The sequence below is a fragment of the Lepus europaeus genome, chromosome X (genome assembly GCF_033115175.1).
Source record: "Lepus europaeus isolate LE1 chromosome X, mLepTim1.pri, whole genome shotgun sequence".
In the NCBI taxonomy this organism is placed as follows: domain Eukaryota; kingdom Metazoa; phylum Chordata; class Mammalia; order Lagomorpha; family Leporidae; genus Lepus; species Lepus europaeus.
In genome coordinates, this window is record NC_084850.1 from 4,322,782 (window position 1) to 4,348,556 (window position 25,775).

The 25,775-nt window shown below is 38.3% G+C and overlaps 1 long non-coding RNA gene across 1 annotated transcript in view; it reads right to left on the minus strand.

Moving 5' to 3' along the window:
• Nucleotides 1-710: 710 nt before the first annotated feature.
• Nucleotides 711-25,775, minus strand: part of LOC133752928 (uncharacterized) — a 66,791-nt gene continuing 41,726 nt past the window's right edge. The window contains exon 6 of the long non-coding RNA XR_009864997.1: nucleotides 711-853. This is a non-coding gene — a long non-coding RNA (uncharacterized LOC133752928). The remainder of the gene's footprint in view (nucleotides 854-25,775) is intronic.

Consider the following 25,775-nt stretch of genomic DNA (forward strand, 5'->3'; position numbering starts at 1 on the left):
TCTTTCCACTGGGATCTCACTCACAGAGATCTTTCATTTAGGTCTTCTTTTTTTTTCTTTTCCATGGTGTCTTGGCTTTCCATGCCTACAATACTCTCATGGGCTCTTCAGCCAGATCTGAATGCCTTAAGGGCTGATTCTGAGGCCAGAGTGCTCTTTAGGACGTCTGCCATTCTATGAGTCTGCTGTGTATCCTACTTCCCATGTTGGATCTTTCTCTCCCTTTTTGATTCTATCAGTTAGTATTAGCAAACACTTGTCTTGTTTGTGTGATCCCTTTGACTCTTAGACCTATCAGAGCCATCGGTTGTGAACTAAAATTAATCACTTGGACTAGTGAGATGGCATTGGTACATGCCACCTTGATGGGATTGTATTGGAATCCCCTGGTACATTTCTAACTCCATCATTTGCGGCAAGTCAGATTGTGCATGTCCCAAATTGTACATCTCCTCCCTCTCTTTTTCCACTCTTAAATTTAACAGGGATCACTTTTCAGTTAAAATTTAAACACCTAAGAATAATTGTGTGTTAATTACAGAGTTCAACCACTAGTACTAGAACAACAACAACAACAACAACAAATACTAAAAAGGATAAAGTATTACATTGTACATCTAGAGCCAGGAGAAGAGCTGATCATGTCATAGATTCTTATAGTGTCCATTTCACTTAACAGGTTTCCCCTTTGGTGCTCAGTTGTCGCCGATCAGGGAAATCAAATGAAATTTGTCTCTTTGGGACTGGCTTAATTCACTCAGCATGATGTTTTCCAGTACACATTTTTTAAAATAGTTTCAATTTATAGTCAGTTGAATCCATGAATGCAGATTCTCCACATACAGAGGGCCAACTGTATTTAGAAAATAACATTGAGGATTATTTGATGAATCTGATGCCTCATATAGAGAAAAAAGTAATAAATACAAAGAAAACTAGGTAAATTTTTTAGAAAAATTTATTTTGGAGCTGGGATTGTGGCATAGTGAATAAAGCTTCCACCTGCGATGTCAGCATCCCATATGGACATCAATTGAAGACCTGGCTGCTCCAAGTGCTTGGCACTTGCACCCAAGTGGGAGACCCAGAAAAATCTGGCTCCTGGCTTTGGCCTGGTGCAGCCCTGGCCATTATGGCCATTTAAGGAGTGAACCAGCAGATGAAAGATCTTTCTCTGCCTCTCTCTCTCTCTCTCTCTCTCTCTCTCTCTCTCTGTTTGTGTGTGTCTGCCTCACCCTTTCTCTCTCTGTAACTCTGCCTGAAAGAGTCTTCCCCTGTTTTCCCAGGCTCATTAGCAGGGAGCTGGATGGGAAGTAGAGCACCCAGGACTTGAACTAGCGCCCATATTGGATGCTGATGTCACATGCGGTGGTTTTCTAGGCTACGCCACAATGCCGGCCCCAGTAAATTGCTTAAAAATTAGAAAATTACTGACTCTGGGGAAAATATTACTTAAAGGCAGAAATGAAGCATAATGAATTACTTGACATGAGAGTGGACAATATTTGCAAAGCTTTAATAATATAAATATTGATTAATGATTTTGAAAAGTGCATGATTTAGGTATATTTGAGTAATGGAGGAGGGTAAAATGAAGGGTTATGTAGCAGTCATTAGGGATGTTCCTCCAGGCACATGATAGGTTTGCACTTCCCAGTTTCCTTTCAAATTGTTATTCACTTTGACATCTGAGTAAAACTCACTTGTATCACATCTCTGTTGAAGCATTGAGTGTTAGTGTACAGTCACTCCATTATTTGTCTTCATTTCTAACACCACAGTATAAGGAGTTGAAATGGGACTTCTATCAACTTTAGTCCCTCAGTCCTTCAACATGAGCCACAGACTCTCTGCCTACTTGTGTTGAATGTATGGCATGAGGAAGAAATAAACTTTTGTTATATAAAGTTACTGATAGTTAGCAGTTGTTTGTTATGCAACATAAACTAGCCAAGCCTAACACATAGAGGCTATGAAACAGCTCAATTCTTACCTAACATCACAGGAAGTCAACAAACACCTAACATAACGTATCAAGTAACATCAGTATAAACATATTTTACAAAATATGAAAGTGACTAGTTAAAGCAATAGCTAAAATACATAAGAAATGATTACTCCAGAGGAATAGGATTGGGAGAGAGCAGTGTTGGAATGATTGTTGTTGTTGATGATGATATAAGCTGGCTTTGAAAAAATGTTTGCACTACTACACTGACACAAATAATTGAAGCCATAATCTAGTAGGAATCCTGAATAAGGAACAAAATACTGGTAGCAGCAGGTTATTTTGTATAAATTTCCTCACCCATACTCAAGATTCATAATGGAGAAAACAGAGTCTAGCCTCCATTGTTTTCTTTCTTTTTTTTGACAGGCAGAGTTAGATAGTGAGAGAGAAAGGCAGAGAAAAAGGTCTTCCTTCCATTGGTTCACCCCCCAAATGGCCACTACAGCCAGCACCCTGCACTGATCCAAAGCCAGGAGCCAGGCACTTCCTCCCGGTCTCCCATATGGGCACAGGGCCCAAGCACATGTGCCATCCTCCACTGCCTTTACAGGCCACAGCAGAGAGCTGGACTGGAAGAGGAGCAACCGGGACAGAATCTGGCACCCCGACCGGGACTAGAACCCGCGGTGCTGGCACCGCAGGCGGAGGATTAGCCAAGCCATGGCGCCGGCCCTCCATTGTTTTCAATTGAAGAACTCAATCATCACTTGACCTTTCAGACAAGTTCCTCTAGCTTAAAAATTAACTCTAGACATTTTGCAGAACTTTTACCTCCAGGATCATAATTGGGGATTATGTTAAAAATGATAAAAACAGAAGTGACAAAAACAGTAGAAATTGATGAACAAAGAATTTTTATATTAATTAATCAGGGATACTCACAAGCAGTCTATAAGAAGGACTTGGAAGTGGCATTATTAGAAAAGCAAAATCATCACAATAAACCTAAGAAAACTTTTTTCTCCAAAGTCTCAAGAACAGTTCTGTTACAATAAGACAGCTACTCAAATAAACCCTGATATCTCCTTCTGGAGACTTTTCTTAGAGAATTTTTCTTTTCATGTTTGGAAGAATTTGTGCTTCTTGAAAGGGAAGCACTGGTTCAAGTCCCGGCAGCTCCACTTCCAGTCCAGCTCTCTGCTGTGGCCTGGGAAAGCAGTAGAAGATGGCCCAAATCCTTGGGCCACTGCACCCATGTGGGAGACCCAGAAAAAGCTCCTGGCTCCTGGCTTCAGAGCAGCACAGCTCCAACGGTTATGGCCATTTGGGGAGTGAACCAGTTCATGGAAGACCTCTCTCTCTGCCTGTCCTTCTCTCTCTGTATAACTCTGACTTTCAAGTAAATAAATAAATAAATCTAAAACAAAGAAATCCTGTATTTTGCAACAAGTTGGTCACAACTGGAAATCATTATCCTAGTGAAATAAGCTAGTCCCAAAAAGACAGATATATATTTTCCCTGATCTGAGGTAACTAATAGAATACATGAAATGTAATGTGCTGGAGTGAAACAGACATCTTGAGAATCAATGGCTGTTTATAGCCCTTGTCTTTTGTTGAGGAAAAGTGTTTTGTTTTGTATTGGTTTGTTTTCTTTTCATACTATATGTTGAACTGTTTTACTTAGGGTAGGATTAATTATTTGATCATTAATCATACTGCAAATAGATCATTGTAAAATTAAGAATAGGAATCCGAGATGGAGGGGGAGGAAGGGTTGGAGCATAGGTGGGAGGAAGGGTAGGGGGGTGCCACCATGTTTCTAAAATGGTATAAAGAAAATATACAAAACTTGTATAATTTAAATAAAATAATTAAAAATTTAAAAAATAAAAAAATAGTAGCTTGTGTGTTTTTCTCTCTAATTAGAATGTGAGACAAGTCAGGCATAGGACTGTGCATTTTTCACCTAGCATCCAGCAAAGCACCTAGCTTATAAGGGATACATAATAAATATATGCTAAATAAATCTTAAAAGGCACCATAAACCATTTACTGGTTTCTCTTATTTTATTTGAAAGTCATAATTACAGAAAGAGAGGGAGAGATCTTCAATCCACTGGTTCACTCCCCAAATAGCCACAACAACCAAGCCAAAGTCAGAAGCCAGGAACTTCATCCAGGTCTCCAATGTGGGTAGCAGGGACCCAAGGACTTAGGCCATCTTCTAATTTCCTAGGTGCATTAGTATGTAGCTGGATTGGAAGTGGGCAGAAAGGACTTGAACCAGCCCCCAAATTGGATGCTGACACTGCGAATGGCAGCTTAACCTGCTGCACCACAGTGCCAGCTCTGCTGATTTCTTCTTTTTTTAGTTAAAATTTATTTGAAAGGCCGGAGAGAGAGAGAGAGAGAGAGAGAGAGAGAGAGAGAGAGAGAGAGAGAGATCTCATCTACTGTTTCATTTTCAAAATGCCTGCAACAGACAGGGCTGAGCCAAGTTGAAACCAAGAGCCAGAAACTCAATCTGAGTTAACCATGCAGGTGGCAGAGACTAAAATACATGAGTTACTATCTTTCTTTCAGGGTGCACAATACCAGGAAGCTGGATCAGCAGAAAAGTAGCTGGGACTTGGACAGGCACTTCAATATGGGATCCAGGCATCACAAGTGGCAACTTAGCGACTGTGCCAAACACCAACTCCAATTTGCTGACTTCTTAAAGTAACAAATACATGCACCAACTCAGCATGATGTTTCAAATGGCCAACGTCAAAGCATATATACCTCATATATAAGTTAAATTCTCAAATTCTGAGAGGTAAGGACTAAACTGAGATTCTCTTCGATCCTATCCTTAAAAAATGACAAAGCATCACTTCTCAGAACACTGCCTTATTGTGGCCAGAGGCTTGAGGAGTACATGAAAATCTTCCAACTCTGAAGCAAAAATACAATATATGGTTTGGGGCTCCTCATGTGTTCTAAGCCTACTACTTTGTGTTGCTATGTGGGTGCAAACTGTTGAAATCTTTACTTAATATATACTAAACTGATCTTCTGTATATAAAGAGAATTGAAAATGAATCTTGATGTGAATGGAAGGGGAGAGGGAGCAGGAAAGGGGAGGGTTGCAGGTGGGAGGGAAGTTATGGGGGGGGGAGCCATTGTAATCCATAAGCTGCACTTTGGAAATTTGTATTCATTAAATAAAAGTTTAAAAATAAATAAATAAATAAATAAGAAAAAAAATTTGTAGCAAATGACCAGATTTCATTTTTTTACTACTGTGTAGTATTCCATAGAGTACATATCCCATAATTTCTTTATCCAGTCTTTGGTTGACTCCATGTCTTGGCTATTGTGAACTGAGCTACAATAAACATGGTGGTGCAGATAAATCTTATTTGTTGATTTCATTTCCCTTGAGAAAATTCCCAGGAGTAGAATGATTCAGTCATATGGTAGGATTATATACAGATTTGTGAGGTATTTACAAACTGTCATCCCTAGTGGTTATTTTTTATTTTTTTATTTAGTAAATATAAATTTCCAAAGTACAGTTTATGGATTACAATGGCTTCCCCCCCATAATTTCCCTCCCACCCGCACCCCCCATCTCCCGCTCCCTTTCCCATTCCATTCACATCAAGATTCATTTTCAATTATCTTTATATACAGAAGATCGATTAAGTATATATTAAGTAAAGATTTCATCAGTTTGCACCCACACAGAAACACGTTGATTGTTTTGCGAATATTGAACCATCCCTGCATACCAGGGATAAATCCCACTTGGTCTGGGTGGATGATCTTTCTGATGCCTTGTTGCATTCTATTGGCCAGAATTTTATTGAGGATTTTTGCATCTATGTTCATCAGGGATATTGGTCTGTAATTCTCTTTCAATGCTGCATCTTTTTCCGGCTTAGGAATTAAGGTGATGCTGGCTTCATAGAAAGAATTTGGGAGGATTCCCTCTTTTTCGATTGTTCTGAATAGTTTGAGAAGAAATGGAGTTAGTTCTTCTTTAAATGTCTGGTAGAATTCAGCAGTGAATCCAACTGGTCCTGGGCTTTTCTTTGTTGGGAGGGCCTTTATTACTGTTTCAATTTCTGTGTCAGTTATGGGTCTGTTTAGGTTTTCTATGTCTTCCTGGCTCAATTTTGGTAGGTTGTATGTGTCCAAGAATCTGTCCATTTCTGCTAGATTTCCCTGTTTGCTGGCATACAAGTCCTTGTAGTAATTTCTGATGATTCTTTTTATTTCTGTGGTGTCTGTTGTTATGTTTCCTTTTTTTATCTCTGATTTTATTGATTTGGGTCTTTTATTTTTTTTTAGTTAGTTGGGCCAATGGGGTGTCAATTTTGTTTATTTTTTCAAAAAACCAGTTCCTCATTTGGCTGATTTTTTGTAATTTTTTTAATTCAATCCTGTTGATTTCTTCTCTGATTTTAATTACTTCTCTTCTCCTACTAGATTTGGGTCTGATTTGCTGCAGATTTTCTATATCCTTGAGATGAATTCTCAACAGGACAGAAGATCAACAAGGAGACAGTAGATTTAAATGACACTATAGCCCAAATGGATTCCTCCTTAAGATTTCATTTTCTCGAAGGAGATTTTCTATCCTGTCCAGTAGGGAATTTCGTAACTCAAGCATTTGTTTTTGAAAACTTCTAATTGTTCTTATCATAAATTTTTTGAAATCCGTATTTTGCATTTCTTCCACATCATTTTCATAATCTTGGCTTGGGGTGCCTTGATCATTTGGAGGCATCATAATGTCTTCCTTGTTCTTGTTTCCTCGGTTTTTGCGTTTGTCGCTTGGCATTGTAGAGATATTCTTTGGATTCTCCTTCCCTCGCTGTGGTGTTTCTTCTTGTTATACTATGGCTCTAGGTTAAGTGGACTGTCTGCTTTTGATGGAGCCTTAGAGGCTTGAGATGGGTGTGGCCTGAGAGCTCTGTTTGGTTCCTAAGGGTAAAGGGTGTGTCAAAGGTGACACTCCCAGGTTAGGTGTGGTAAATCTCTCTCTCTTTCTTTTTTTTTTGATTCAAAGGGGAAGTAATTCTGCACAGCTGAACAAAATTGGAGGTAGTTAGCAGGCAAATGATATACCCACAGGAGCCAGAGATTGGAAGCTCTTTCCCAAGGACCACACAGGGAATCTGTGCTGCCCTCAGTGTGGGCTCCAATTCTCCTGCAGTCTCCCACTGGGTTGCCAAGGTTACCAAATTGTAGCATCTCTGGAGAGTACTCACGTGAATTCTGTGAGTTCTCTCCCCCACCGTCTCTTTTTTCACAGTCTCAGTTCATTAGCACCACACATTCACTAGGTCCCAATCTCCTGTTATTTCACTCCCTCCCCCCAAAGTCAGGTTTTTCTGCTTGGCTGAGGGCCGGTGCAGACCTGAGGTCGCATTGCTTATGACGAATGTACAAAATGCCGCCTGCTCTTTTGCTCGCCTTTGAGTGGTGAGCGGAGAGAGAGAAACTCATGTCTGTATCAGCCACTTTTTTTTTTCCTCTCTTCTAGTTAGCCTGGTGAACTTTTCCCCACGGAGTTTCAAGCCTCGTTCCCTCTAGTCTCCTCTTTCTGCTTGCCCGCTGGTGTCTCGGGCTATTGAGGTTCGGCTCACCTCACGTTCCAGCGCTGGTTTGTTGATTCTGCCACTGGTGTCCCGAATTGTGGGCTCCCACGCTCTCCACGCAGGTCCACTGTGAATCACTAGTTCTGGAAGAGTTTCCTCTGCTATTTCTTCCCCTACTCTTCCTTGAACCTGCAGTATCTCCACTTTCATTAAACTGTCTCTTCCTGGACTACCAGTGTGCTCCCTTCCTATTCCACCATCTTGCTGCTCTCTGTAGTATATCTTAAATCTGGTATTTTGATTCCCCTGGCATTGTTTTTGTTGTATAAGATTGCTTTGGATATTCGAGATCTCCTGTGTATACAAATTAATTTCAGCATCATGTTTTCTATACCTTAAAAGAATGTCTTTGGGCCCATGAGAGTATTTTAGGCATGGAAAACCAAGACACTCTGGCAAAAAAAAGAGGACCTAAATGAAAGATCTCTGTGAGTGAGATCCCAGTGGAAAGAACAGGCCATCAAAGAAGGAGGTACCTTTCTCTGAAGGGAGGAGAGAACTTCCACTTTGACTATGACCTTGTCTAAATAAGATCAAAATCGGTGAACTCAAAAGGCTTCCATAGCCTTGGCAACTCATGACAAGAGCCTAGGGAGATTACTGACTCCATAAACAAGAGTGTCAAATTGTTAAGTCAACAACAGGAGTCATTGTGCACTTACTCCTCATGTAGGATCTCTTTCCTTAATGTGTTGTACAATGTGAATTAATGCTGTAACTAGTACTCAAACAATATTTTACACTTTGTGTTTCTGTGTGGGTGCAAACTGTTGAAATCTTTACTTAATATATATTAAATTGATCTTCTGTATCAAAAGGTAATTGAAAATGAATCTTGATGTGAATGGAATGGGAGAGGGAGCAGGAGATGGGAGGGTTGCGGGCGGGAGGGAAGTCAAGGCTGGGAAAAAGCCATTATAATGAATAAGCTGTACTTTGGAAATTTATATTTGCTAAATAAAAGTTTAAAAAAATGTCATTGGTATTTTGATTGTCAATGCACTGAATCTGTAAATTGCTTTTGGAAGCATGGACATTTTGATGATATTGATCCTTCCAATCCATGAACATGGAATTTTTTTCATTTTTTGTGACTTCTTCTATATCTTTCTTTAATATATTGTAATTCTCATCATAGAGATCTTTGACATCCTTGATTAAATTTATTACAAGGTATTTGATTTTTTTGTAGCTATTGTGAATGGGATTGATCTTGGAAGTTCTTTCTCAGCCATGGCATTGCCTGTATATATAGAGGCTGTTAATTTTTGTGTATTGATTTTAGATCCTTCTACTTTATGAAACTCTTCTATGAGTTCCAATAGCATTTTTGTGGAGTATTTTGGATCACCTATTTATAGAATCATGTCATCTGAAAATGAGGATACTTTGACATCCTCTTTTCATATTTGAATCCCTTTGATTTCTTTTTCTTGCATAAAGCCTGTTGCTAAAACTTCCAGGACTATATTTACTAGCAGTGGTGACAGTGGCATCCTTCTCTCATTTTGGATCTCAGTGGTAATGCTTCCAACTTTCTGCCATTCTGCTGGCCACGGGTTTGTCATAAATTTCCTTGATTGAGTTGAGGAATGTTCCTTCCATACCCAATTTGCTCACAGTTTTCATCATGAAAGGGTGTAGTAGTTTGTCAAATGCTTTTTCTGCATCTATTGAGATAATCATATGGTTTTTGTTCTTCCATTTGTTAATGTGATGTATCACATGTATTAATTTCCAAATGTTAAATCATCCCTGCATACCAATGATAAATCCCACTTGGTACAGGTGATTGAACTTTCTGATGTATTTTTGGATTGTATTAGCCTGAATTTTGTTGAGAATTTCTGCATCTATGTTCATCAAGTAAATTTGTCTGTAGTTCTCTTTCTCTGTTGTGTCATTTCCAGGTTTAGTACTTGAGATGATGCTGGCTTCATAGAAAGAATTTTGAAGGATCCCCTCCCTCTCAATTGTTTTAAATGACTTGAGAATAACTGGAATTAGTTCTTTTTTAATGTCTGATAGAATTCAGTGGTGAAGCCATCTGGTCCTATGTTTTTCTTTGTTGGGAGAGTCTTTATTACTGATTAAATTTCCTTCTTGGTAATGGGTCTGTTTAGGTTTTTTGTCTTCATGGCTCAATTTAGGTAAGTTGTATGTGTACAGCAATCTATCCATTTCTTCTACGTTTCCCAGTTTGTTGGCATACAGTTCTTTCTAGTAGTTTCTGATGATTCTTTTTATTTCTGTGGTATCTATTGTTATATTTCCTTTTTCATCTCTAATTTTATTGACTGGGGCCTTCTCTCTCCTTTTTTTGGTTAGTTGGGCCAACGGTATGTCAATTTTGTTTATTTTTTCAAAAAAACAGCTCTTCATTTTGCTAATCTTTTGTAGCTTTTTTGTTTCAAATTTGTTGATTTCTTCTCCAATTTTAATTATTTCATTTCCCCTACTAGTTTTGGGTTTGGTTTGCCATTGTTTCTAGATCCTTGAGGTGCATTGATATTTCCTTTATTTTGTGTCTTTCCATTTTCTTGATGTAGGCACCAATTGATATAAATATTCCTCTTAAATACTGCTTTTGCTGTATCCTAAATTTTTGATATGTTGTATTGTTATCTTTCTTTCCAGAAATCTTTTTGATTTCTATTTTGATTTCTCTTGTGACCCACTGTTCATTCAAGATGGCATTGTTCAGTCTCTATGTATTTGCATACATTCTGGAGATTCCTGAGTTGATGATTTCCAGCTTCATTCCATTGTGTTCTGTGAAGATGCATGATATGATTTTGATGTTTTAAATTTTCTGAGATTCACTTTATGACCTAGCATATGGTCAATCCTAGAGAAATTTCCATGCACGGGGGGAAAAATGTGTATGTTATGGTTGTTGAGTGGAAGGCTCTGTAGATATGTGCTAGGTCCATTTGGTCTCTAGGGTCTATTAACTCTGTGGTTTCTTTGTTGGTTTTCTGTCTGGTTGATCTGTCCATTGCTGAAAGCAGAGTATTGAAGTCTCCCATTACTATTGTATTTGAGTCTATATCTCCCTTTAAATCCTGTAACATTTCTTTTAGACAGTTAGGTGCCCTGCAATTAGGTGCATATACATTTATAAAAGTCACATCTTCCTGTTGAATTGATACTTTAATCATTATATAGTGTACTGCTTTGTCTCTTTTAATAGTTTTTGTGTTAAATTCTATTTTTTCTGATATTAGGATGGCCACACCAGCTTTTTGTTCGTTTGTTTCTGTTAGCATGGAATAATTTTTTCCATCCTTTCACTTTCAGTCTCATGCATCTTTGTTGCTAAGATGTATTTCTTCAGTCTGCATGCATCTTTGTTAGTAAGATGTATTTCTTGTAGGCAGCAAATAGATGGGTTTTCTTTTTTTTAATGCAGTCTGCCAGTCTGTGTCTTTTAACTGGATAGTTGAGACCAATTGCATTCATGGTGACTATTGTTAATTACTGACTTTGCCTTGCCATGTTTCATTAATAAGTCCTAATTTTGTATTTTGAGTTTCCTTTGTACTCTTGCTGGGTCATTTTATTCATTCATCTTCTATTATAGTGATGTTCCTGTTTTTGTGTTTCTGTGTGTAGTACATCCTTGAGCATCTTTTGTAGGTTGGAAAAGTAGTTACAAATTCTTTCAATTTCTGTTTGTTGTGGAAGATTTTTACTTCTACATTCATAAGTGAAAGCTTGCAGGGTACAGTATTCTGAGTTGACTGCTTTTTTTCTCTTAGGACTTGGAATATATCCATCATTCTCTTCTTGCCTGTAGAGTTTGTGATGAGAATTCTGCAGTAAGTGTAACTGAATTTCCTGTGAATGTGATTTGGCATTTCTCTTGTGCACATTTTAAGATCTTTTCCTTATATTTTACTGTGGGGAGTTTTATTTCAATGTGTCATGGTTAAGATCTTTTCTGGTCTTGTCTATTGGTAGTCCTGTGTACTTCCTGTACTTGGATGTCTCTTTCTCCAGATTGGGGAAGGTTTCTGTAATTAGTTCATTAAGAAGGTCTTCTAATCCTTTCTCTCTTTCCATGCCTTCCAGAATTCCTAGGATCTGTATGTTGGGTCGTTTGATAGATTCTTGTAGATCTCCAACCATGTTTTTTAGTTTTCTAATTTCTCCTTTCATTTGGTCTGACTGTAGTATTCCCAGAAATTTGTCTTCTAGTTCTGATATTCTTTCTTCTTTTTCAACTATTCTGTTGTTAAGGCTTTCTACTGCATTTTTATTGGATCTATTGAATTTTTCATTTCTAGTATTTCATTCTGATTTCTCTTTAATATTTTAATTTCTTGGTAGTGCTTTTATTTAGATCACACATTTGCTTCTGATTGCTCCTAAGTAATATGATGATTAATTTTTTGAATTCCATTTCTGGCATATCTTCATTATCTTCGTCTTTACGTCTATTACTGAAGAGTTGTAATATTCCTTGGGGGTTCATAGTGTCTTCCTTATTCTTATTTAGGGTTTTTCTTTTGTTTTTGGCATTTATGTATTTTTTCTTTTTTTGTCTGGTTGCTTTTCTCTTTAATTTCTGTCTTTGTGCTTGTGTTGAGGTTTCCCTCTGATATGAACTGCTATGTGTCTGTGTGTTTCAAGTGGTAGCATGTAGCTCCACCTCCTGGAGTCCAGCTCACTTCTCAATTGTGGTGGGGGTGGGTACGAGCTCTGCTGCAGAGAGCCCTGCCTACTGGGGCCTGGCGCACTTCTCTCTGGTAGATGGAATGAGCTTGAGCTTTTGATATTAAGGTCTTCTCATTGTTTTACAGCTTGCATTGTGGGGAAGAAATTACTGTGAAGTGTTGTGGTCCTCGTTCCTGGATGGGGGGGTATGGTGAGGTGGCTCCCACAAGATGGGCATGTGCACAGGAGGCAAAGGTAGCAGTCACTTGTTTATGTTCAAAAGTGTAGACAAACAAAAATGGCTTCTCCCAGTTGACTGCAGGTCCAGTTGGGGGGAAGGAGTGATGTAGATGTGTAGGGAGGTGGCCGACCTCTCTGTTCCCCTATACATTCTCTTTTTCCTGTGTGGAACTTCAAATGCAGTTCACCAAGATCCCCTCCCGCTGCTGTCTGCAGCTCCATGGACACACAATTTCCCATCTAACTGGTCTGTCAGCTGCTGGCACCAACCTCCCCTTTCCATGCCTCTGCCATGCTTCTGCTGCTTCCCTTTCCTATTTACTCCTTCAGCATGGACCTGCCCAGTCATTGTTGGTCTCTTGGGCTTCCTGAAGTGAATTTCCCATGCCTCTATCTCTGGCGTGTATTCTCTCTTCTTTCCAACTATCTATTTTGCCACACGTGACTCGGATCATTCTGTTGATATACTACTATCTCGAGACCCTACCCAACCCCAACTAAAGCAATTTATAGAGTCAATGCAATCCCTATAAAAAAAAAAACCTTGGTTTTAAATTGGAAATTGCATAGAAAATTAATCAATTTTTTAAAAATATCATGTAGGATCTCTGTCATTAATGTGCTGTACATTGTGATTTAATGCTATAACTAGTACTCAAACAGTATTTTTCACTTTGTGTTGCTATGTGGGTGCAAACTGTTGAAATCTTTACTTAATATATACTAAACTGATCTTCTGTATATAAAAAGAATTGAAAATGAATCTTGATGTGAATGGAAGGGGAGAGGGAGCGGGAAAGGGGAGGGTTGCGGGTGGGAGGGAAGTTATGGGGGGAAGCCATTGTAATCTATAAGCTGTACTTTGGAAATTTATATTCATTAAAAAGTTTAAAAAAACCAGCATGGTATTGTCATAAAAACTGATACACAGATCAATGGAATAGAATAGAGAGCCCAGAAATTAATCCATATGCAAATAACCAACTAATTTTTTTTAATTTTTTTATTTAGTGAATATAAATTTCCAAAGTACAGCTTATGGATTACAAAGGCTGCCCCCCACCACAACTTCCCCCCACCCGCAACCCTCCCCTTTCCCACACGCTCTCTCCTTCCATTCCCATCAAGATTCATTTTCAATTCTCTTTATATATAGAAAATCAGTTTAGTATATATATAGATTTCAACAGTTTGTCCTCCCATAGCAACACAAAGTGAAAAAATACTGTTGGAGTACTAGTTATAGCATTAAATAACAGTGTACATCACATTAATGACCAAGATTCTGCAAGATATTTTTTTTAAAAAAAGATTGATTATTTTTCTATGTAATTTGCAAATAAAAATCAAGGGTTTGTTTTTTTTTCATTTTCAATTATCTTTATATACAGAAGATCGCTTCCGTGTATACTAAGTAAAGATTTCATCAGTTTGCACCCACATAGAAACACAAAGTGTAAAAATACTGTTTTAGTACTAGCTATATCATTACTTCACGTTTGACAACCTATTAAGGACAGATTCCACATGGGACGTAAGTACACAGTGACTCCGGATGTTGATTTAACAATTTAGCATTCTTGTTTATGGAGTCAGTAATCTCCCTAGGCTCTAGCCATGAGTTGCCGAGGCTATGGAAGCCTTTAGGGTTCGCCGACTTCGATCCTATTCTGACCAGGCCATAGTCAAAGTGAAAGTTCTCTCCTCCCTTCAGAGAAAGTTACCTCCTACTTTCATGGCCCCATTCTTTCCACTGGGATCACACTCACTGAGATCCTTCATTTAGGTCTTCTTCTTCTTCTTCATCTTTTTTTTTTCCCCAGCGTGTTCTGGCTTTCCATGCCTAAAATACTCTCATAGGCTCTTCAGCCTGATCCAACTGCCTTAAGGGCTGATTCTGAGGCCAGAGTGCTATTTAGGACATCTGTCATTCTATGAGTCTGCTGTGTATCCTGCTTCCCATGTTGGATCCTTCTCTCCCTTCTTTTTTTATCAGTTAGTATTAGCAGACATTAATCTTGTTTGTGTGATTCCTTTGACTCTTAGGCCTATCAGTGTGATCAGTTGTGAACTGAAATTGATCACCTGGGCTGGTGAGAAGGAATTGGTACATGCCTCCTTGATGGGATTGTATCGGAATCCCCTGGAACTTTTCTAACTTCATCATTTGGGGCAAATCCAATTGAGCATGTCGCCTATTATACATCTCCTCCCTCTCCCTTTCTCATTCTTATATTTAACTGGGATCACTTTTCAGTTAAGATTTAGACACCTCAGAATAATTGTGTGTTAATTATAGAGTTTACAAAAAAATACTAAAATGGATAAAGTGTTACATTGTACATCAACAGTCAGCACCGTAGCTGATCAAGTCACTATTTCTCATAGTGTCCATTACACTTCCACAGGTTACCCTTTGGTGCTCAGTTAGTTGTCGCCGATTAGGGAAAACAAATGAAATTTGTTTCTTTGGGACTGGCTTAATTCACTTAGCATGATGCTTTCCAGATTGCTCCATTTTGTTGCAAATGACTGGGTTTCATTGTTTTTGACTGCTGTATAGTATTCCATAGAGTACATGTCCCATAGTTTCTTTATCCAGTCTACTGTTGAAGGGCATTTGGGTTGGTTCCAGGTCTTAGCTATTGTGAATTGAGCTGCAATAAACATTAATGTGCAGATTAGCCAACTAATTTTTGACAAAAGTACTCAGGCCATACAGTGGAATAAGGATAGTCTCTTCAATGAATGGTGCTGTCAAAACTGGATTTATATATGTAGAAGAATGAAATTAGATCCATGCCTCTTACCATTAAAAAATCAACTCAAGACGGATAAAAGACTTAAATTTAAGACCTGAGACTATGAAGTTTCTGGAAGAAAACATAGGGGAAACACTCTAAGGAACTGGTGTAGGAGATGACTTCTTGGATAAGACCCCCAAAGCAAGGCAACAAAAGCAAAACTAAATAAAGGGCACTATATAAAACTCAGAAATTTTTCACAGAAAAGGAAATGATCAATAGAGTTAAGAGACATCCAACAGAGTAAGAAAAAATATTACAAATCACCCATCTGAGAAAGGATTAATATCCCAAATATATCAGCAACTTTAAAAACTCAGCAACAAAAAAGCAATCAATCCAGTAGAGAAATGGGCAAAGGACTTTAATAAGCAGTTTTCAAAATAAGAAATGCAAATGGCTAACAAATATATGAAAAATGTTCAGCATTACTAGCCATCAGGAAGATGCAAATGAAAAGCACAATGAAATATCAACTCACCCCATCAGAATGGGTAAAATCCAAAAAAAAAAGTAACAAATGCTGGCAAGGATGTAGAGAATGGGGAACACTTATACATTGTTGGTAGGAATGTAAATTAGTGCATCCACTGTGGAAAACAGTGTGGAGATTTCTTAAAAAACTAGAAATAGACTTGCTATCACAATCACAATACTGGGTATACACCCAAAAGACTCTAACATAATTTATCAATGAGATTCCTGCACCATCATGTTTACAGCAGTACTGTTCACAATAGCCAAAATTTGGAATCAACTAAAGTGTCAATCATCAGATGAATGGACAAAGAAAATGTGATACACACACACACACACACACACAAAATGGAATATTTTCAGCTATAACAAAGAACAAAATTCTACCATTTGCAGCAAAAATGGATACAACTGGAGGATATCATGTTGAGTAAAATTAAGCCAGACCCAGAAAGATAAATACTGCATTTTCTCCCTTATATGTGGTAGCTAAAATTCAAAAAACAAAAGAAAAAAAAAGAAATGTCTATCTGTATCAATATTACTGCAAACTGTTTGGTAAAATTTTGTGAAACTAATGGTTGAGAATGCTATACTACTCTAATTTTAATGATCTGTGCTTACTTTAAAATTTACAGTACATGAGTGAAATGGTCATCTTTCCATTCAATTATTGTTGATAGCCATTGTCAATATTGCCACTAAACTAGGGTCTTTTTGCTTTTTACTTGTTAAATTTCTTATCTGGAGAAGTATTCAAACTTTTTACTGTAGTGGAAGTTTAATATGTTATCTCAAAAAACAAAAACAAAACAAAAAAAAAAAAAAGGAGAAGAAAGAAGAGTGGCCAGAGGGAGGAAGGGAATATCATTATGTTCTTAGAACTGTATCTACAAAGCATGTTGAATCTGTTAAAAATTGATCAAAATTTAAAAATTTCAAAAATAAAAATGTGAAAAAGAGGCAGAAAAGAAAAAAAAGAATTTTTAAATTGGGTATGCGGTGGATTATCTACATATGAGAGACTTAGTTAGGGTATAGATCAAATGCTGCTCTATTTTAACCTCCAAAGGGTGTATTGCCGTGTACATTTAGCTAAGATTTTTGTTAAAAAGCCTGGAATTCTGAAAGAATGATGCTTTCAATTATATATGGAAAATAATGGAAGTCAGGGGTAGAAAAAGAAGCATGGCAGTGAGGGTCAGTGAGTTGACAGCAGTCACAGATTTATGTAAGACCTTAAAGTAAACCCAACTGCTAGCTGATAGAAGCATTAGCAGTTGAAGTACACTTATTAGAAGGGCAAGAACAAATCTTATGGGTAAAGAAAGAAACATTAAAGAGGGACTGGGGAAAGTTAATATTAAGGAAACTAAAAGGAGGGGCCAGCACTGTGGTGCAGTGGGTTAAGGTGATGCTTGCGAGGCTGATATCCCATATGAACACCAACTCTCATCAGGCTGCTACACTTCTGATCCAATGCCCTGTTAATGTGCCTGGAAAAGCAGTGGAAAATGGTCCAAGTGCTTGGGTCCTTGCTACCCACACAGGAATCTCAGATGAAGCTCTAGGCTCCTGGTTTCGGCCTAGCCCATCCCGAGCTATTGTGGCTATTTGGGGAGTAAACCAGTATATGGAAGGTCTCTGCCTTTCAAATAAAATGAAATAAATCTTTAAAAATATATAAAAAGGAGAAAACTGTTTTTGAAAGGTACTTGGCAGTTTCTCTTTAATGATCATGATATCCTGTGAAGAAGTTGGGAGGTATAAGGAAAATAATTAATGACCTTTCCCAATAGCTTTTTGGGAAAATGCAGTAATCCTTTTGTTGTTTTTTTTCTCAGCCATGTATGTATGATATATGACTACTCTGAATTTCTCCCAATTACAGTTTGCCCCGGAAAGCCTCTTTCATAATGGACTAGAGAGTAAAGTGTACGAATCTTAAAGAGCTAAAGTAGCTTTCTGCTAATAAATTTGGACAGTAACTATTTGGTATATCATTTTATTTCATAGGAGACTGGAAAATCCCCTTGCGCTTTCTTTGGTTAGTACTTCCTGGACAGGGGAAGCAGAAACTTTGAGTTCAATTCCAAGAGAATAATGACATGTCTACAGTTTTCTGTGAATGTGTAACTGGACTATGGGATAAAGTAGGCTATTTTTTATACTCTGTAGCAAAACTTTTCTTTGCAACAGTGGGAACTGAAAAGACATCAATGCAAGGAGAGAACAAAATGGAGAATGAGTCAATATGAAGAAAAATCAGAACTCAGAAGGCCACATAGTTGTTCCTAAGGGAGCTGATTGACCATTCAAGTTATAAAATTTTTTTAAAAAACAAACAAAAGCTATGTATATGCAAGGTGGCTATTTTAGGTGACAGTTCGGTTAGAAAAAAGATCATGGTACACCAGGTCAGTGGCAGCACCAGGTTTCCAGAGTATTTTATTCAGATTGGACCCCTAACTGGTAGCTAAGTAGAGAGTCTACCATCCCAGGAAAAGGCCTAATAAAGGCTAACAAGTTCAGAGGCAATGCTGATACTCTGGGCTTCAGGAAAAAGGCTGTTGACCCCAAATTACATAGAAAGGCAGTTGGAGTAAGGGATAGAGCCAAAAGTTTGAAGACAGAGAGGAGTCTTTATTGAGCCTATATTCTACACCCTTACCCTTGGCCAGAAAAGTTAGAATGATCTTACCTTTCATCATGTCAAGAAGACATATCAGAAGCATGCAAAATATCTCTGGCCAACAAAAGAAAATGACAACTGGGAGATACAGTTTGTCCCTATTTCAAAGCCCTTATATAATTCTCACCATTACTTCCCATGCCAGATAGAGAAGGTAGGACTTCTTCTGTCAACTTGACCCACTCAGAATGACATATAGCCAAGAGTCTATAAAACTGTGGCCTTAAACACTGGTCTTCTAACAAGTTACTGACAATTTATATTCAAATTCCCAAGAACGCATGAATAAGCCTAAATTTTTCCTTTTTTTATCATTGTAAAGGTAATGGTAAAAATAAACACAAAATCCACAGAAACATTATTTAATCGGAAATATCAACTTAGGCAGATCGGCAAATATGTTCCTGAAGCACAGTAGTTTTCAAAACTAGAATGATTTATTCAAATCTAATGATACTGTGAGGATATATAAAACAGATAAAACACAGCCATTTGGTTGAAACAGGGGCTGGTAGGTCAGTGGCCTCTGCTTGTAACCCCAGCAATGGATATACACAATGGATACACACAAGCACAAGAAAGTTCTAAGAAATCCCTTTTGCTTTAAGGTACTACATTTGAAAATCAACACTGTCACGTTATTAAGATCACACTTTCCTACTAATTTCATTGGTTATCACTCAGGCGCAACAGAGGCAAAAATTGATCAGATGAAAGAAAGAAACTACGCCATGTGGTCTGGGCAGAGGGTTACAGAGCTGACAACTGTTTTAGTAATATATAAAACAAAAACCTTAGCACTTGAGGAATACAGACAACAGCATTTGAGTCCTAATTCTGCAGCTAACTCATTCTGTGATGTTAAATAAGACCTTTTATTTTTCTGAGTCTCAAACATAGGATCCAGACAGCCTCTTTTCAAGAAACTCTGATGTCTTGGGTTTTATTATACTTCAGGATTCCATAATTAATTAAAGGTTCATGGTCACACCATCCATCACAGATAGATGCTAGAGGAAAATCAGGAAAGGAAACCTTTAAGTTGTTCCTGCTGGCATGGTTCTGTGCTTTCACTCAGAAAGTCAAAGCATTATAATAACTTATTCCACTAGATGCATAACAAAAACAAAAAACAAAAAAAGGAAAATAATCTTGAAGAAATACATCCACAAACTTTGTATATCTCTTATACGGTATGGTTTCAGCTACATCTTCACATTGCCAAACCTTACTAATTTCTGGATCCAGGGAGAGAGAAAAACATTTGCCTATTGCAGTGGGAGAGCAGTAGTCTTTTCTTTCTTTCTTTCTTTCTCTCTCTCTCTCTCTCTCTCTCTCTCTCTCTCTCTCTCTCTCTTTCTTTCTTTCTTTCTTTCACAGGCAGAGTGGATAGTGAGAGAGAGAGACAGAGAGAAAGGTCTTCCTTTGCCGTTGGTTTACCCTCCAATGGCCGCGGCGGCTGGCGCGCTGCAGCCGGCGCACTGCGCTGATCCGATGGCAGGAGCCAGGTGTTTATCCTGGTCTCCCATGGGGTGCAGGGCCCAAGCACTTGGGCCATCCTCCACTGCCTTCCCGGGCCATAGCAGAGAGCTGGCCTGGAAGAGGGGCAACCGGGATAGAATCCGGCGCCGCGACCAGGACTAGAACCCGGTGTGCCAGCGCCGCAAGGCAGAGGATTAGCCTAGTGAGCCGCGGCACTGGACAAGCAGTAGTCTTTAAAGACAAAAATCAGAGACATAGGGAGGAGGAGGAAGTATTTGCAACAGTCTAGGTAAAAGATGATGAGGACTTGACACAATGCAATTTCAATGGAAGAAGAATGGAAAGGATAGATCTAAAAGATATTCAGGAGGATACACTGACAGGAATTTATGCTGGATTTTAGGAAGGAGGAGGAGGAAAATAAATGCTCAGATTCTTGCTTGAGTGATGACATGTATGATAGTGTCATTATTGAAGCTTTGACTCTGATGAAGAAAATGAGATTTGAGAGGGGAAATGATAAATTATAAGTTGGAATGTTTATTGTGAGATGTCATTGGATCATCAGGTGGAAATATCTAGCAAACGCTTTGATATACCTGTGTAAAGTTACATAGGCCTAGCAATGTCAAATGCAACCATTAGGGGCCAGTGTTGTGGTGTAGCGGGTAAAGCCATTGCCTGCAGTGCCGGCATCCCATATGGCGCTGGTTCAAGTCCTGGCTACTCTACTTCCAATCCAGCTCTCTATTATGGCTTGGAAAAGCAGCAGAAGATGTCCCAAGTCCTTGGGGCTTTGCACCCGTGTGGGAGACCCAGAAGAAGCTCCTGGCTTTGGATCTGCACAGCTCCAGCCGTTTTGGCCAATTGGGGAGTGAACCAACAGATGGAAGTCCTCTCTCTCCCTGCCTCTCCTACTCTCTCTGTGTAACTCTGGCTTTCAAATAAATAAATGTCTTACAAAAAATGCAACCACTAGATTAGTCTGGAGTTCCTCAGTATATATGGCCCATCTCCTTATAATTCCACCACATTTCCTCATTTATTCATTAAAGTACTTAAGAGTTCTTACTGAAATATTTAGAATCCCTTATTATTTTGCTAGATGAAAAGATATGTGGGTGTATATTAAGGGATGTATATGTTAATTCGTTTGACTTAGTTATTCCACATTTTATTCATAAATCATAATATTACCACTTTGTACCCCATAAATATATATAACTGTAATTTGTTAATTTACAATTAAGAATCAAAGTAATAATAAACAGATGGTTTCTACCTTAGTATAGCTTGTAGTTTGGCAGGGGAGACAATGAGAAAAAAAAGAGCTACAATTTTAAATAGAAGAAAACAAATGGATATAACAATTAAGAATACTAGGGGGTAGGTTGAGGCTGATCTCTCTGGAAGGCCTTTAAATGGAGATTCAAAGGCCATTCTTGGACAAGGGAATTGACCATGTAATGCCCTACAGGCAGGAAGAATTTTTTTACAAAGCTGGGAGACCCACTACCTTGGTTTCTACAATATGCCTAGGATATTTGTTGTTGTAGTTACTGATATTTAAATGATAGTAATAAAGTACCACCAAAGCCAAAACACTTGATGCCTATGAAATGGTATTCAACAATTTTATGTTGTCACTGATGGGGCTGGATACAGATGGTTACATTAGCCAGATGTAATATTAACTTAAGTAAAACTTCAAATAAAATTGCTACAGAGCTCTGCATTCCATCACTAATAGCTCCGATTGCATCAAATCCTGACAGCATATTGAAACCATACTCTGGGCAAAGTAAATCATTTGGTAGAGTTTTAGTCAAATACTGTTATTGAGGAAGCAATACCTAAAATAACATTGTTTTAATGATTAAATAGAGAGTTGGCACAAACTACAAGATAGAAAAAAAAATCTATATAGCCATTGGGGAAAGGATAAGTAGGTTGTGTTTTGCAATTTCTTCCTGGCGGGTTTGCAATTATTCCACAGCATGACAGCTAAAATGTTTAAGAAATCAGTTACCTGAATCCCAACAATAATTAGTCCCCTATCCTTTGTATGTTCGCCATGAGTTCTGTTGACCTCACTGCATGGAAAGATTGAATTTACCCATTTACAGTTCTAAGTACTTATTCCTTACAGGCAAACTCAAGGGTGCAGGGGGTTGAACAATTCTTGGCCAGCAGTGTGTATTTTAACTAGGATGTTTAAGATGCATCAGCTGAATAATTAGTGTATAAATCTTAGTTGGTTGGTAAGGAAAATGAAAACAAGCCTTATTTGTAACAGACATATATTTAGCTATATTAAACTCCTCCTGCTTTAAGATGAAGGTTCTATATAAAAAAAAGTGCCAAAGGCAAAAAAAAATCCTGTTTGTAGTGCAATTAAAGAGGAAATTAACAAATCAAGTTAATTTGTTGTACTTGTAATTTGGCTGAAAACGATGTATGATAGCATGCAAATGAACTCACCAGCACTTATAAACTATTCACTTATTTTCTCATTTGTTAAACTATTCAGAAATGCATGGTCTGCCTTTGGTAAGCCGTATTTAAGGCTGTTTTCTCATAATTAGAGGTTTTCTTTAAATTAGCATTTTGTATTTTTTAGAAAGTTTTTATTTAATATAAATTATATAGGTACAACTTTTGGATTATAGCAGTTTTTCCACCCATACCCCCCCTCCAACCCCCAAATAATCCTATTGCCTCTCCTATCCCATTCTTCATTAAGATTCAGTTTTAATTATCTTTATATACAGAAGACCAACTCTATAATAAGTAAAGATTTCAACAGTTTGCACCCACACAGACACACAAAGTATAAAGTACTGTTTGAAGACAAGTTTTACTGTTAATTCTCATAGTACAACACATTAAGGACAGAGGTCCTACATGGGGAGCAAGTGCACAGTGACTCCTGTTGTTGACTTAACAGTTGACACTTATTTATGACGTCAGTGATCACCTGAGGCCCTTGTCATGAGCTGCCAAGGCTGTGGAAGCCTCTTGAGTCCACAAACTCTGACATCATTTAGGCAGGAACATAGTCAAAGTGGAAGTTCTCTCCTCCCTTCAATGAAAGGTACCTCCTTCTTTGATGGCCCGTTCTATCCGCCAGGATCTCACTCACAGAGATCTTTTATGTAGGTCATTTTTTTTGCCACAGTGTCTTGGATTTCCATGCCTGAAATGCTCTCATGGGCTTTTTAGCCAGATCTGAATGCCTTAAGGGCTGATTATGAGGCCAGAGTGCTGTTTAGGGCATTTGTCATTCTATGACTCTGCTGTGTGGCCTTCTTCCCATGTTAGATCATTCTCTCCTTTTTAATACTATTATTATCACTCACTTGGTCTTATTTATGTAATCTCCTTGACACTTATTCCTATCTTTATGATCAGTTATGAACTTAAACTGATCACCTTAACTAGTAAGATGGCATTGGTACCTGCCAACGTAATGGGATTTGAAATCCCTTGGCAAGTTTTTAGTTTTACCCTTAGGGGTAAGTCCGAAGGAACATATGCTGAACTGTACATCTCCTCCCTCTCTTAGTCCCACTCTTATTTTTAACAGGGATCAATTTTTAATTGTATTTAAACACCTAAGAATAATTCTGTTTTGGGCTGGTGCTGTGGCACAGTGGGTAAATGCCCTGGCCTGAAGCACTGGCATCCCATATGGGTGTCTATTCTAGTCCTGGTTGCTCCTCTTCCAATACAGCTCTCTGCTCTGGCCTGGGAAACCAGCATAAGATGGCCAAAGTCCTTGGGCCCCTGCACTTCCATGGGAGACCTGGAAGAAGCCCCTGGCTTCAGATCAGCTCAGCTCGGGCCATTATGGCCAATTGGGGAGTGAATCATCAGATGGAAGACCTCTCTCTCTCTCTCTCTCTGCCTCTCCTCTCTGTAACTCTTTAAAATAAAATAAATAAATCTTTTAAAATAAGAGAATAATTCTGTGTTAAGTAAAGAGTTCAACCAATGGTGTTAAGTAGAAAAAGAAAATACTAAAGAGAATAAAATAGTAAGCTGTTTCTTGATGGTCAGGACAAGGGCTGATCAAGTCATTGCTTCTCATAGTGTCAGTTTCACTTCTACAGGTTTCCTTTTAGGTGCTTAGTTAGTTGTCATAGATCAGGAAGAACATATACTATTTGTCCCTTTTAGACTGGCTTATTTTACTAAGCATGATGTTTTTCAGATTCCTCAATTTTGTTGCAAATGACTGGATTTCATTTTTTTTACCGCTGTGTAGTATTCCATAGATTACATAGCCTATAATTTCCTTATCCAGTCTTCCGTTGACTGTCATTTAAGTTGAGTCCATGTCTTAGTTATTGTGAATTGAGCTGCAATAAATATTGAAATGCAAATAGTTCTTTTATTTGCCAATTTAATTTCCCTTGGGTAAATTCTGAGGAATGGGATGGCTGGGTCATATGGTAGGGCTATATTCAAATTTCTGAGGTATCTCCAAAATGTCTTCCATAGTGGCTTTACTAGTTTGCATTCCCACCAACAGTGGATTAGTGCGTAAATTGGCATTTTAAAAGTTCACAGGCAGCCCTTATATCTTTCGTCCAACACTAGCAGGACCAACAAGGTGGTCTGTTCAGAAGAGTTATTTAAACTGATCTCAGTCCTCAGTAAAGGAGGCATGTATAGTTCTGACAAAGGATGAAAAGTCTTCAGCTCATTAGCAGTGTGTGCATCACTAGAGGTCTATCAGCCCTTTCAGAGTCCCTGGAATATAGTGGACCTCTGGTCTCATACCAGGATGTAAATTATTGTGTCTGCTGAAGGCAAGGAGCACAGTTATTCAATCCTATTCCATTTGTTTCCTGCTATTTCCACAAAGGTTAAAATGTTGACTATCTTCAATAACCCTGGCTCTGACAAATAAGCTGGGGAAAGGCTTTGACTACTTGTAGTTTGATTTTGACTCTCAGGATTCACATGTTCAACTTAAAAGTGGTATCTATGGACATTTATTTTTTTCTCAAGATAAAAAATCCAAACATCAAAGGCCACAGAATTACTTTCTGTTCTTTAGAACTCACAACTTATAACACAACATACCTCTGTGCTCAATCCTTATTTTACATATGGAGACACTAAGGATCTAGGGTTTCATGGCCAATTAGTGGCAAAGCATGATAACTCAAGCCTCTTTCTTCCCCTAACCCCAGAAAGAGCTCTTTCTAGCACACAATATCACACCCTAAATGTCAGGATGCTATAAGATATCCAGGCAGTGAGCTGTATGGAGGCATTTGCTGGTACAAGAGAGATTTATGGGGTTCTAAGTGATCAGACACTTGAGGGATTTTTATGGGACAAGTCTTATTGAGTTTCTCAGCCTCCATTTGGGGTCGGACAGAGCATTAAAAACGTACTGCATTGAGAGACAATAAGGAGACCCCAAAGAGGTAGAACATCATGGCCTAAGCAGGGTTTGGTTGGTGTAGATTTGGACTACGGTTTGTTTCTTATTCATGTAAACCCTAACCCCTACCCAACTGCCTGTGATTTGGCCCAAGGCCTAGTACTCCTTGGCTTCTGTGTTTGATTCATTCATAGGTTATCACTCCTTCTCTCTCACTCCCAAATCCCATCCTTGCATGGTTGCTGCCTTTGAAACCTCCACCCTGCTGCTGACCCACCCTTCCTGTCATGCCAAGATTCAAAGTAAGGCCAAGACCATCAGAGTTCTTGCATGGATAAGGATCAGAGATAAGGAGCAAAGTACAGGAGGTAAGAGTATTTAAACACTTTCACCTTTTCAAAATATCAGCAAGAAGTTT